Source organism: Pinus tabuliformis, chromosome X (genome assembly GCF_031772625.1).
Source record: "Pinus tabuliformis cultivar Carrire ecotype Pingquan chromosome X, CPIR1, whole genome shotgun sequence".
NCBI lineage: Eukaryota > Viridiplantae > Streptophyta > Pinopsida > Pinales > Pinaceae > Pinus > Pinus tabuliformis.
The window spans coordinates 1,592,884,780-1,592,898,745 of record NC_142308.1 but is presented as its reverse complement, the minus strand read 5'-3'; the positions used below and the strand labels follow the sequence as shown (position 1 = coordinate 1,592,898,745).

At 36.5% G+C, this 13,966-nt stretch overlaps 1 protein-coding gene across 2 annotated transcripts in view; it reads left to right on the top strand.

Annotated features, from left to right (window-relative positions):
- Positions 1-13,966, top strand: part of LOC149146114 (GDSL esterase/lipase At5g45910-like) — a 76,623-nt gene that overhangs the window by 10,676 nt on the left and 51,981 nt on the right. The gene's annotated exons all lie outside the window — the stretch shown is intronic.

The following is a 13,966-nucleotide window of genomic DNA, read 5'->3' as shown; positions in this document are numbered from 1 at the left end:
ATTTTTTTTTCTCTTAATTACGACTTTCAGTTGAGTTGCGAATGAGCTGTCTTTGCATTTTTGTTTTTCTCTTAATTGACTTTGAGTTGAGTTGCGAATGAACTGTCTTTAGAATATTTTTGGGCAGATTGGGCCTAACTTCAAAAGTGGAAGTGCTTTTCGGTTTTCTCTTAATTCAATGGACTGAGCATAACTTTGAGTTGGGAATATATTAGTTTTTAAATTTTTTGGGGTTTTGGATAGATCTACTAGTTTAGTTTAAATAGGTTTTAGATAAATGTGTATTAATCTAAATTGTTTTATTAATTTTTGGGTTTTAGTTGAATGCTTATTAATTTTCATTGTTTTATTATTATTTATTTATAAAAAAATTATATGAAAAATAAAATATAAATTAATTTAAATTATTTTATTAATGTAATTTTATAAAATAAATCTTTTTATATTTATAAGAAGAATATATATATTTTGATTTTTTTTTTTATAGATTATTTCAATTTAACAATAAGATTTAAAGTCATTTTAATAAACATTATTATATTATTTTAATTTTATTTTAGTTATAAATATTGATGTGTCGTGAAAATAAATTTATAATATATATGTTTTAATTTTGGATGACTTATTTCAATTCAACGAAATATGTGTGTTAGTTTAAAACAAAAATATTTATTAGCAATAAGTTGTATTTGTTTTTTTTAAGATTTAGGAGAATTACTAACTTGATGGGATTAACTAAGGAAGAAATTTTTAACTAGTTGGGATTATCAATGTGGGGTCCATATTCAAATCTGATTGGCTACAATTATTAAACGCTATTGCTAAACTTATGACTGATCTAGTTGGTTGCAACTATTATAGGCTAGTACTAGTAAGATATTTATGAGTTAGTAAGGATTAGGACATCCCAAAGTAGACCAAAGTGAACCATATTTATTATTGTCTTAAGAAATGTGTTACTATTTCAACAATGTAGATTTACTCTTGCCACATTGGTGGTCTTGGGTTATTAATGTATTTTCTTATATCTAAGGAAAACTGTCTTAACTAATAAGAAATTTTAGGTCTTAAAATAATAGTAATAATAATAATTTTAATGTTAGACAACAAATTAGTGTATGAGGCCCCTTTGTTTGTGGGACAAAAGCCCCATCTCCACATAACAATTTGACTACTAAAGTTTATGGAGGTGTAAATACTCTACCACCCTCTAGAATTGAATAGTGGATAGCTTAGGAGGAAACACATGTTTTTACTCTAGGACCAAAAGGTTGTCAACCTAGATAATATTCATGATAAAGCCAATATCTCTTGAGATCGTCACTTATGATATGTGCAGTAAAGTTATATGTGTTTTAATAATATTTATTCTTTAATATTACACAAAACAAAATATGGTGAATCATTATAGTTGACCTCACACTCAAAAAGAAATATTTCTAACCTTTATGTCAACAAATTCATTCACATAATATCATTTCTTTTCATTTTCCATTGCACTGGGAGGTGCTCTATAACCCATTATGGGGAGATGCTCTCACATAAGTCTTGAATACTAATAATAATAATACAATTTAAGCTTAAATGCACATATATTAATCCAATTAGTTTAATAGAGTGATGAACACCCAAATTATCCTTTCTATTCCAATTCACTACCTTGTTGAATACATTTTTCTCATGCCCATAGCATCTTATAATTCATTTTTCTAACAATGATGCATTTTTTGACCAAGGTACAACAATTCTTTGATTATGTCACTTTTAATGTTCATTCTTATGTATTAAGGAAATAATTTGTATTTTATGCTAACTAATGAAAATTGATAAGAAATATTCCAAACATACTCATACAAGTACCCCTGGAAGTGACATCAAAGTATTTGGAGAAGGTTAGTCATTGTAGCATCCTAGGTTGCATTATTGCAACACCTCTAACATGTATTGCTACAACATTTTTGTGTTGATAAAACACCCTATTGATCTTGCAACACATCCAGGAGAACTATTGTTGCAACATATACGAATACTGATGCTGCAAAATGTCTATGTAATGGTGTTGCGGCATGTCTAGAGTACTAATGCTACAACATGTCCAAAATGTTGTTGTTATAACATTTTTGTGCACCAATCACCAAACAACTTCTGCAAAACCTCACTTGTGATGCTACAACTTTGTGGACAACTATAGTAGTGCAATGTGAGCCAACTATTGGTTGAACAACTGTCATTATCAGTTGCACAATAGAGGGATCAACCACTTGATTACCCAATAGAGGAAACAACAAGGGTGGTTGGTTATTCAACATGGAGGGTTTGAATGCAATCGATTTGACTCAACCTCTTGCCTATCACAAAACATAAGTGAGTTAGTAGATGCCTGATCTTTCCATATTTTGGCTATTTTGATGTAACAAAGGGAGAACAACTTGAGATTAGAGATTCTCAAGGTTGTCCCTTGACTTCATGATTAAATTGAGAGATTGAAGCATTGTATAAATACCATGCTCTACTCGAGCCAAGGTAGTAATGGGGAGAAAACTAGTGTAATTACATTTTGATTGTTGATTAAATTAAAAATCTTGTTAGTTCCTATTCCATTTCCATTTTATGTGTGTGATGTGCTAATAGTGTAGGTGTGTCGCTACAAGTTTAACCAATCCCTTGTTTAAGGAGGTAGGCCCCCCTCTTTTTTCAAGTACTTCTTGCATTTTATTTAGGGTAGATTATAATTTTCTTCATGATTCATTTGATTTGATAGTTTACTATGTTTCCCAATTATTAATGCTACAACAAATCATTAAGTGATTTACTTTGTTTTCTAACGATGTTTATTAATTGAATAATGAATCATAAGTTATAACCATTTTAAATTAGGCTCATTTAATCCTACCACATCACTAGTCAATCCACATGACATTCAGTGTGGTGCCTACATAGTTGCTTTTCCACCATGGAAGAATCCACGTAGAATAGGAACATCCTCTGCATAGTCGGAATTCGGCTCGCTCGAGAAAAAAAAAAAACATGAACTCAACCAAAGTCCCAACCTTGACCTGGCCAGCCCAACCCAACTACACTACCAGCCCTAACTCATCATCAAGCCCTAACTAGCTTGATTTATTTCCTTGGTTGGGTGTGAAATCGCTTGAAAGCCACGTTCTGGTCAACTCACCCGAACCTCAACATGGTGGGTTCCGCCGATGAACTCAACCCTTCACATTTTGATTGCCTGATAGATAAGTGAACATACTTTTGTTGAGAACAAGGATTTGACTTCGAGATCTTGCATACTTTTCCAACACACCTTTGCTATGAAAGTCTTAGATCATTGTGCTCGTGCTACCATCTACACAATGTCGAAGCTCTCAAAATCTTATTCCCATAATTTGTTGGGAGAATAATGAAGACTCAGGTTGTTATCTTTCCTAATAAAATACAAAGAGATGTGCATTTAAGTGAACTTAACCGAATCCTAATCACAACATAAATATGCATTCCTATCAAATCACCACAACTCACATACACGTAGCATATAATGGAATTGATAGCAATTCATGCCAACACATTATATGCATCAACTTAATGAAATAAGAAAAGGGATTCACCTATATTTTATACTTATGCCATATGATTATCTCTCAACATAGCATGAGTAGGCAGGGCTAGTGGAATATGACCCCACTATTCAACTTACCTTGACTAGATAAGATCAGTCGAACAACTCAAACAAATCGACTTACCTCGATTAAAAATTATAGTTAAACATCTCAAACTAGTTGACTTACCTGACCTAACAAGACAAGTTGAACAACTCCAACTAGTCAACTTACCTCAACTAGAAAATATCAATCAAAACAACCCCAAAAATTAATCGACTTACCGTGACTAGACAATATCGGTTGAAATTTACCAAACTAGTCGACTCACTTGACTACATAAGATCAGTTGAAGCCTTCATCTAGTTGATTGTGATGTATGTATCCTATTCTCTTCAGGACCTCTACCCTATGTCAAAAACTTTATACATGTAAGTAAAGACCAAACCACAACCTCATTTGCTGATGAACTCAAATGAATAGCGTACGAAAAATCTATGTCCATCCAAAATGGACCCCACACTAGATACTAAGTGTCAACATGGAAGTCTAACACATTTCTAATTATGCACAAAGCATGATTTTTTAGCTTAACTTGAGCCTCAATTGACTATAGAATTTTAGTACCCTTTGGTTGACCTAGAGTGAGGCTACACCAAATTCTTCACCATCAGATCATGCCTTAGTTTCTTTCCACTAAAAATTTGACAATGCAATAAGCACCCTCTCAGGCCATCATTGACTGGATTAACCACTGAGGTATGCACACATTCTGACAACTTGGTCGACCACACTTTACTGCCTCATGGAACCATATGGACAATTCTGCACTTCTTGAACATATCAGCATAACACAAGGCCTTCCAACCCCTTATAATCATGATAATTATACATATACGTAAGGAATCTCATCATAGATAGATAAGTATAACATATTCCTACATTAACAATGTTAAAACATGAATGCATCACATAACAAAAATGTTCATATTTTCAATGCATAGAGTATACAATTAAAAAACTTATCTTATTAACTTCAAGTGAATGGAAATTGATATTAGGACTTCGACTCTTCACCTAACCTTAAACAAGATATAGAAAAATATTTCTTGTAGTTGTCACCTCGAGCCAGATTCCATAGCTTGAGGAGGAGTGCTTTTAGAGCAGCAAATCGATAATATCAGCCAAAACAGGGTGTTCCAAGGCTACACCTCCTTCACCCACCAACTATGAAATTAATCAAATAAAGGCAATGAACCACTTCGCTCACATAAACCATCATCTACTCAGGAAATTAAACCAACATCATCAATTTAAACCGGGTGTCTCAAGGCTACACTTTCTTCACCCACCAACTATTTAACAATTTCACATAAGGGTACACTTCCCTTTATTATATAAGGGAACTTATAATGCAACATCCCAACATCTATGGGGATTTAGACACAAAGATTCAAAATTCGGATGTGGAGATATCTATATATATATATCTAGATATATATATATATATATATATATATATATATATATATATATATAATTAATGGTAAGGTGGTTTATCAGCTATGTTACCTCTAAATGAATAAGAGTGCACTCTCCATCATCTTCTCAGTGGAACTTCCACCTTTTTTCTTAGCCCAACCCCATGTAACTACCATCAAGTGTTATCAACCCACTAGCCCTAGGTACCCCCACCTCTTTGAAGGGTTCAAATAGCATGGGCTCTAGTGGATTTATCAGCCCTATAAGACACTACCACTGTTTAATGATTATCATCCAACAAAACTCATGGGTTTCTCAGCTAGAATATCATCTGAGACTCTGTGATTGTGAGCTAACAAGCCTCCTAGGTTTTTCAATTAGGCTATCACCATAGTTATGCTCTATGATTATCAACCAACAAGTCTCATGGGTTTCTCATATGGGCTATCATCAAATTTATGCTTTGTGATTATCAACAACAAGCCTCATGGGTTTCACAATTACTCTATCATCAAAGCTTCTCCTCTCCATGAATTCTCTCAGTCTTGATATCCTTCTCTGCCCTCCCAATCATAAGATTGATCACCAAGAACTTAATGGCCTCCCCTTTTTCATATTCCCTTTGATGATTGATTCAATCCTCCATCGTGAATGAATAATCCACCAGGGCCTCTCGACATCCACTTCTTTCTATTTCCACAAACCAATCATTTACTTCCCCTAATGGTATACACAGACCAATATGTGGATAATGCAACCACTCTTTCCATTAATTCTTTTTTCCTTTTCTTATTGTATATTTTCCCAATAAGAACATGGGCATGCCCTTATTTTCAATTGAATTTAATACATAGTCAACTCTATTAAAAACATAGTAGTCAACCCATGGATGGAATTTATAACAACCAAGTTTCTCAAGTAACCTCCTTCCCCCTAAGATCTAGAATCTATGTCCCTTTCTCTAAGACTCCTTAATTTTATAGTTAGATAGTTACAAGGAATTATGCAAGTTTGTTCACAACACTTGATGGTAGCTCCATGGGCTAGCGGGATGATAACACCTGATGGTACAGACAAATGAGCCCATATTTTACCTCATAGATGATAAAACACCTAATGAAATAAATAAAATCTTTCCATTTGGTTTTAAGGGATTGGACACAAATACCTTTCAGATTATAGCTGAAATTTTTTGAGACCATAAACTTGTACCAAGGAACGTCACACATAGAGTGATTTTTAGACCAATTTTCACCTTCATTTGGAAGATGTGTCGCTTCAGCAATGAGACTAGCATCCACCCACATTTCTATATCACCAACCCTAACTTTGTGGTCATTGTAAGTGGAAGAGAAATATTTTATCACGTTATCATTGCAACCCTAAAAACTATGAATGAAATCCCACCATCCAACTTCTTGGAAGAGAGAAAGGTATTCCTCAAAGGACTCAACAATCTCACCTCCAACTAGTTCTATTCGAACTAAAGGAGCCATTCCAGTACATTCGAGAAGAGTTAATGATTATTTTTCTTAGAAGGGATTTCATGTAAGCATAGTGTAATGCCCACTTCCTACATTACCCAAGTAACCGGCCAACCAGGTTAAACATGTGACGAGTCATTACTATGGTATGATCTGACCTCCTAAGTCACCTTAAGGAAGTGGAATTGATGGAAACACACCATACAGACCTTCCACATCAGCAATTGGACTCTCAGGAACCATCCCAACCACTAAGGTAACCAACCCCTGGGTCCCACTAAGTTTTTAGACCAATAAACCCCCAAACTCTCCCTTGATATGGACAATCATTCATCCAGGAGGCTCCATATTCTCCCACAACATTGTGTGCATGCGTCCAGGGACTTTTCTACCCAGTGTTGTCCCTCCATCTCTGGGATTTGAGCCACTTTTTCAAGCCTAGAGCCCAGGTCACTGCCCAAAAACCAACGACACGTTCAGAATCAATAATTTACATAATGAAAAGACTTACATATCAAAGTTGACTCCAGGACTAGGCCTGACCATCCCCAACTAGGAATGACATTCTGTCAAACACTTGGCACCAATGAAATCTATAGGAAATGGATACAAGACAGAGCTAAATGATTAATAAATCATGTGGAACTTAACAAGAAGGATCACTGCCCTCTTCCCTTAACTATTTTGACATCAATTAGGTCTTACATCCATTATCCTTTCAGTCACAACTAAATACATGAAATAACCATGACAATAACCTGTCATATAACCGTGCTTATAACCAACATTAAACCATGAAAATAACAATGAGATAACAACCATTAAAGCCACATATTAACAAGTACAAAGTAAGATAACCTAGCTTTTGTTAAATGTAGGCAAATCTGACTAGGTTCGGGACTTCCACATATTACCCAACATAAACATGGATGAACCAATTATTTCTTTCAGCCAATCATCCCTGTGCCATATTCAAAGCATGAATGTGGGATCTCATGGATAAACCAATCCAAAAAAAGCCAAGGGAATCCAAAGTCTAAACCACCTCCACCCTCACCAAACCATGATCTCACCAAAACCGGCATTGAGAAAACAAAACCAAAACAAGCTTAAAATGCCTCCGGAATCCATCACTATCCTTGAGGAATTTTCCATCTCCTTGTCTCTCAGGATTTACTGCAATCCACACCCGATCACTGGGCCCTAAACCGAGACACCAGTCTCTCAATATTTACCACAATCCACACCAAATCACTAAGCCCTAAACCAAGACTCCACTCTCAGGACTTACCATGTATCCTGCCAAAACTGGTTAAGGGATTCCTAGGCCTTTCGGAATTTTCCTGAGACCACCCCCACCCTAGATTTTGAAGCCATCTAGCAATTCCAAAGATCAAAACCAAGAAAACAATCCCATCGCATCATGGCATTCTGTAAAAAGGCAAGGCAAGGTTGAAAACCATTATCATAACCAAGAAAAACCATGCCCCCGATAACAAGAGAACCATACACCAACATGCAATGCCATGCATGTCAAAACTAGCTAGGAAATCACACATGAAATGTGTTACCTCCAAGTATTCCCACTGAAACTACTTGATCTTGCTCTTCCTTGCTTGATATTTACTTTCCTTCATTTCCTTTTCTTGCTTTTTCCTTCCTTGATCCAAAGCTAGAGTGCTCCAAGAAAACTGTAAGTGTCAACAAGTGAGAGAGATAGAGAGGATAATGAGAGAGTTCCAAAACTGAACTGACAAAAGGTACCGACTGATCCTCCTAAGCCTTTTTATCAATTAAGCCTTTATTTTATTCATTTTTCCATTATTTTCCTCCATTTTCCTCCTCACATTCAAAATGTGACCTTTCACCTTCCTTTTCTCCTATTTTCATTTATTTTCATAAATAAATGTGCCAAAAATTCCATTTTTCCTTTTTAAGGCCTTAGCCATTTCCTTTGCCAATTTCCCTTAGCCATAAACACATCCAGTGATGCCCACTAGGATATATTTTTCCCAACATTCAGCTTGGAATAAGTTTCCCTTAACTGTGGTCTTATTTTTCCTTTTTTAACTTTTATTACATGAACTTTTAACCAGGGGATGTTACAAACCCCTTCCCCTTGGGGAAGACTGTCCTCAATGTTAAACCACACCAAGACCTCAACAAAACTGCTAAAAAGCATACATACTTCCCATGGAGATTTATAACTTAGCTCGTTGCAATATTTACAATGAATGACCTGCTCAAAAGAAAAACATCATGACAACATGACAAGATAACAACCATACCACTTATTGGAGCTTTATAACACAACTCGTTGTGGTATTTACATCCATATACATATGTACATATACCAAAACATCAACAAAACATATGGAAAACATATACTAAACATCAAACCAAAACTGCTTTGCCTCAACCGGCAAATAATGAAGGATACATGGCTCACATCTGATCTGCCATCTCCCATGTAGCTTCTTTGGGCCCAAAGTGCTTCCACTACACTTTAAATTTCTCTATGGCTCTATTCCTAAGCATGAGCTGCTTCCATTGCAATATGCACTGAGGCTCCGACTGGAATTCTCCTTCTTGCTCCACCTGCAATACAGACCAATCAATAACATGATCAACATCCTTTATATACCTCTTAAGCAATGAAACATGGAAAACATCATGGAATTTCACTGTTGGAGGCAGTGCAAGTCAATAGGCCACTGGTCCAATCCTCTCAAGGATCTCAAAAGGCCTGCAATACTGTGGTGTCAACTTGGCACATGATCCAATCCTCAAAGAGCTCTTCTTGGGCTTGATGCGTAAATACACATTCTCCCCAACCTGAAAATCCTTGAATTCCCTGTGCTGATATGCATAACTCTTCTGTCTATCTTATGTTTCTTTTAGATTCTTCTTTATAACCTTCATTTCTTGTTCCATTTCCACCAACATATCCGATCTAATAAGTACCTTGTTCATTGGATCACTCCAGCTGATGGGAGTATTACAACTTCATCCATACAATGCCTCGAAAGGACTCATCCTCAATGACTCCTAGTAACCATTGTTGTATGCAAACTCAACCAATGGAACATACTCCTCCCATCTTTTCTACTGGTGAATCACGTACACCCTTAGCATATCCTCCAAGACCTTGTTGACCCTCTCTGTTTGTCCATCTTTCTGCGAATGATTAGATGTACTGAAGGCCAACTCTGTGCCCAAAACTGCAAATAGATCCTTCCAAAACTTGGAATTGAACTTCACATCCTTTTCCAACACAATATTCTTCGGAACACTATGTAATCTCATGATCTCCTTGATAAAAACCTATGCCACCTCACTAGTTGAGTATGTAATCTTTACTGGAATGAAGTGAGCTATCTTGCTCAACCTAGCGACCACGACCATAATAGAATCATGTTGTCTCGCTGTCCTCGGAATACCTGTAATTAAATCCATGGAAATGACCTCCTATTTCCATTATGGAATTGGAATAGGTTGTGTTGACCACCTGGATGCTTACATTCTGCCTTTACCTGTTGACAATCCAAACATCTAGCCACGAACTCTGCCACTTCCTTCTTCAGATTCAACCAATAGTAGAATTTATTTATTGCCATCAATGTCTTCTAATATCCTGGGTGACTCGAGTATGGATTCACGTGAAACTCCCTCAAAATAAGCTTCTTGAGCTCACTGCAATCTAACACATAGATCCTGTCCCTGAATCTCACCAAATCATTTATCATGAGATGATAATATGGATCTTGATCAGATGTACCTATACCTGTACTTGTACTGTAACTTATGCATAATCTCCATATACCTGTCATCTCGATTTCTTGCCTGCAAGATCCTATTCTGTAACTCAGTCCCATAAGAGCTTATAGATGTTGTATGATTCACCTGTACCTTCCTACTAAGAGCATGTGAAACCCGGTTCTCCTTTCCCTTAATTTAATGATCTTGAAGTCAAACTCACTAAGGGTAGCCAACCATCTAGCTTGACTGGCTTTTAGGTTTGGCTAGTCAAACAAGTATCTCAACCCACCATGATCTCTCATTAATACAAATATCCTTCTGAGAAGATAATGCCTCCATATCTTCAAGGCATGAATAATCGCTTCCAACTCAAGATCACGAGTCACATAGTTCTACTCGTGCTCATTCAACTTCCTGGACTCATAGCACACCACCTATTCCTCTTGCATAAGGACTCCACCAACTCCTCTTTCACATGCATATGTACACACTACAAACTCTTTATTCAGATCTGCAATCTTAAGGACTGGAGCATTTGTCAACAACTTCTTTAGCTACTTAAAACTAGCTGCACATTCTTCTTTTCATTCAAACTTCTTACCTTTCCTATGCAAGGATGTCATAGGATATGCAATGCATGAGAAGTTCTTGATGAACATCCTGTAGTAACTAACCAATCCCATGAATGATCTCACCTCATCCACATTCTTAGAAGCTGCCCACTCCATGATGGCTCTTATCTTTTCTGGATCTATTGCTATACCTTCCTTGGATACAACATGTCCCAAGTAATGTACCTTTGTTTGAAAGAATATGCACTTGCTAAGCTTGGCATACAACTGATGCTCTCTTAGAAATATCAACACTGCTTCTAAATTATCGACATGCTCTTCTCATTCTTGGAGTATATCAAGACGTCATCAATGAATACAATAACAAACTTGTCTAGATAAGGACACAATACACTATTCATCAAACACATAAATGTAGCTGGGGAATTAGTCAAACCGAATGGAACTACAACAAACTCATAATGCCCATACCTAATCCTAAAGGAAGTCTTATAGATATCCTCTTCCTTAATGCGTACCTAATGGTATCTTGATCTCATGTTGATCTTAGAGAACACTATTGCTCCCTCCAACTGATCAAACAAATCATCAATCCTTGGTAATGGGTACTTGTTCTTGATTGTTACGTTATTCAACTACCTATAATCAATGCACAATATGAGAGTACCATATTTCTTCTTTATGAACAACACTAGTGCACCCCAAGGCAATACACTTGGCCTAATGTATCCCTTGTCAAGCATCTCCTTTAACTACAATTTCAACTCTACTAGCTCTGGAGTGCTCATCCTATAAGATTTTTTTTATGTTGGTGTTGTCCCTGGCACCAACTCAATAGATAAATCTAATTTCTTGTGAGGAGGTAGCTCTGGAATCTCTGCTGGAAACACATCCTAATACTGCTGCAATACAAGGTACCTCTTGAATATTTCTGCATCCTCAACATCTTTACCCTTGTCACTAGATATATGCACTGCAAACATCACACAACCTTTTCTACAACTATGCTTACCCTGCATAGTGGTAATCATCCTCACTCATGTAGGCTTCTTTCCTAAAAAAATTCTCTTTTCCCTACTATCATCCAAGCACTCAATGGCCTTGTCGAAGTAATCCAATTTGGTCTTGTGAAGGTACAACAAATCCATACCCAAAATCATGCTATAGGCATACCATTTAACTCAAATGCACAAGCTCTTACCCAATGGTGAAATCTCTTCTTTGTACCTATACCAACCAATATTCTGCATGCACTTCTTTTCTCAAACCACACATATCCACCAAGTCAAGATTAATATAACTATAATTAGATCTAGGATCAATCAAAATAGAAACAACTTGATCACAAAGCTTATCATCCATCTCAATAACATATGTCTGATGATCCGCCTTCCTGTTGTCCACAACTGCATAAATCTGAGGAATGCTATGACCAACATCCCCAACTATATCGCTTGTTGAGTACTATAGATCTAGGGTCTACCACCCTGGTACTGTGAACAATCCCTCTTACAATGATCCTTGCCACATATCCAACACTGCAAAGGTGCTCTACTATCACCTCTAGTCTGTTGCTCTCCATGTCCCTTCTCAACTGTATTTAACTTCTTGTAAGGGACTACATTTTATTTCTCACCTACATCTTGAGGTCTTCCTTACTTTGGTGGCCATTTTCCTTTAAATTTCTCATTTCCTTTCAAGTCACGCTTATTCTTAACTTTGCACTTTGACTTCTCATAAAAATATTTCAACTTTTGTATCGCCTCCAACGATCTAGGCTCATCGAACTCAATCTGGTCTCTGTATGCTACTGGCAATCCACTGCTAAATATTTGAACCTTGGCCTTCTCCTCCTTGAGGTAAGGCACATATCTCAACAACTCCAAGAACTTGCTAGTATACTCATCATTTGGCATGGAACCCATCTGTAACTCATAAAAGTCCTTCCCTTTGTCATCATAGTACCTTTTTGACAAATACTTCTTCTTAAAGAGCCTCTCAAACTCATTCCAAGTCAAGTCATATTCTCGAATACCTTTAACATTCTTCACATCCTCCCACTAGATATCTTCTTTCCCTTTAAGATTGAAAGTTGCTATCTTTTCTTTCATGTTCTCTGAATAATCATGCAATCTGAAGAACTTCCTCACACTAAGCAACCATGTCTCTGCATCCTGTGATTTCTTCATCTCTCCATCAAATGTAGGTGATTTTTCTTTCTTAAACTTATCCAGAAAATACCCCTTGTCACTCCTCCTGTAAGGATGATAACGATGATGATCATACTGCCTGTTAAAACCAGAACTAGAATAGTACCTGTGTCTATCACCCCTCATATCCGAAGTATCCAAGGACCTTCCATCTCTAATCATGTCCTCTCCATCTAGCTTGTACTCACCATGAGACCTACTGCCATATGCCTTGTTAGTTCTGTTGTCCTTCTCATTGTTGATCCGAAGTAGTCCCTGTCGTTGAAATTATGACAAACTCTGAAGTATCATTGCGTTTACCTTTTCTTGTTTCTCTTGTGCCTGTATGATTCTTTCATTGTTTGCCTTGCAACTCCTTATTTCTTCCTTTAAGCTTCTTAGTGTCTCTTCCAAATCAGAAGAGTTCCCAACACCATATTGCTCATCTGATCCATAAGGAGAGTCTCGGGAATTATAGTCTACCATCTTGCTAGTCATCTTTTATATTCTTCCTACAAGGTATATCATGCCAGCTAAACCAAATCACAATAAACCAATGTACCTCAACATAATTTGGGGAGGATACCTCATCTGCAAGATCAACAAATCAACATAATACATGTATAACATAATCATGAAAACATATATAAATATAACACATAAGCATCTAGCCATATAACTATCATCCTAGCTAGAGTTCAGTCATCAATGCATGGCCATATCAACTACACATACCATGACCTCATGTATGAAAGAAACCACCACATCACTGTACACTTGACCACAAGTGAATACTAAAGTGCATAAACAACAAGTAACCAATCATACACTCATGAAGCCACACTTCGCAAAAGCAACATCCTCTTTCACATGGAGACATC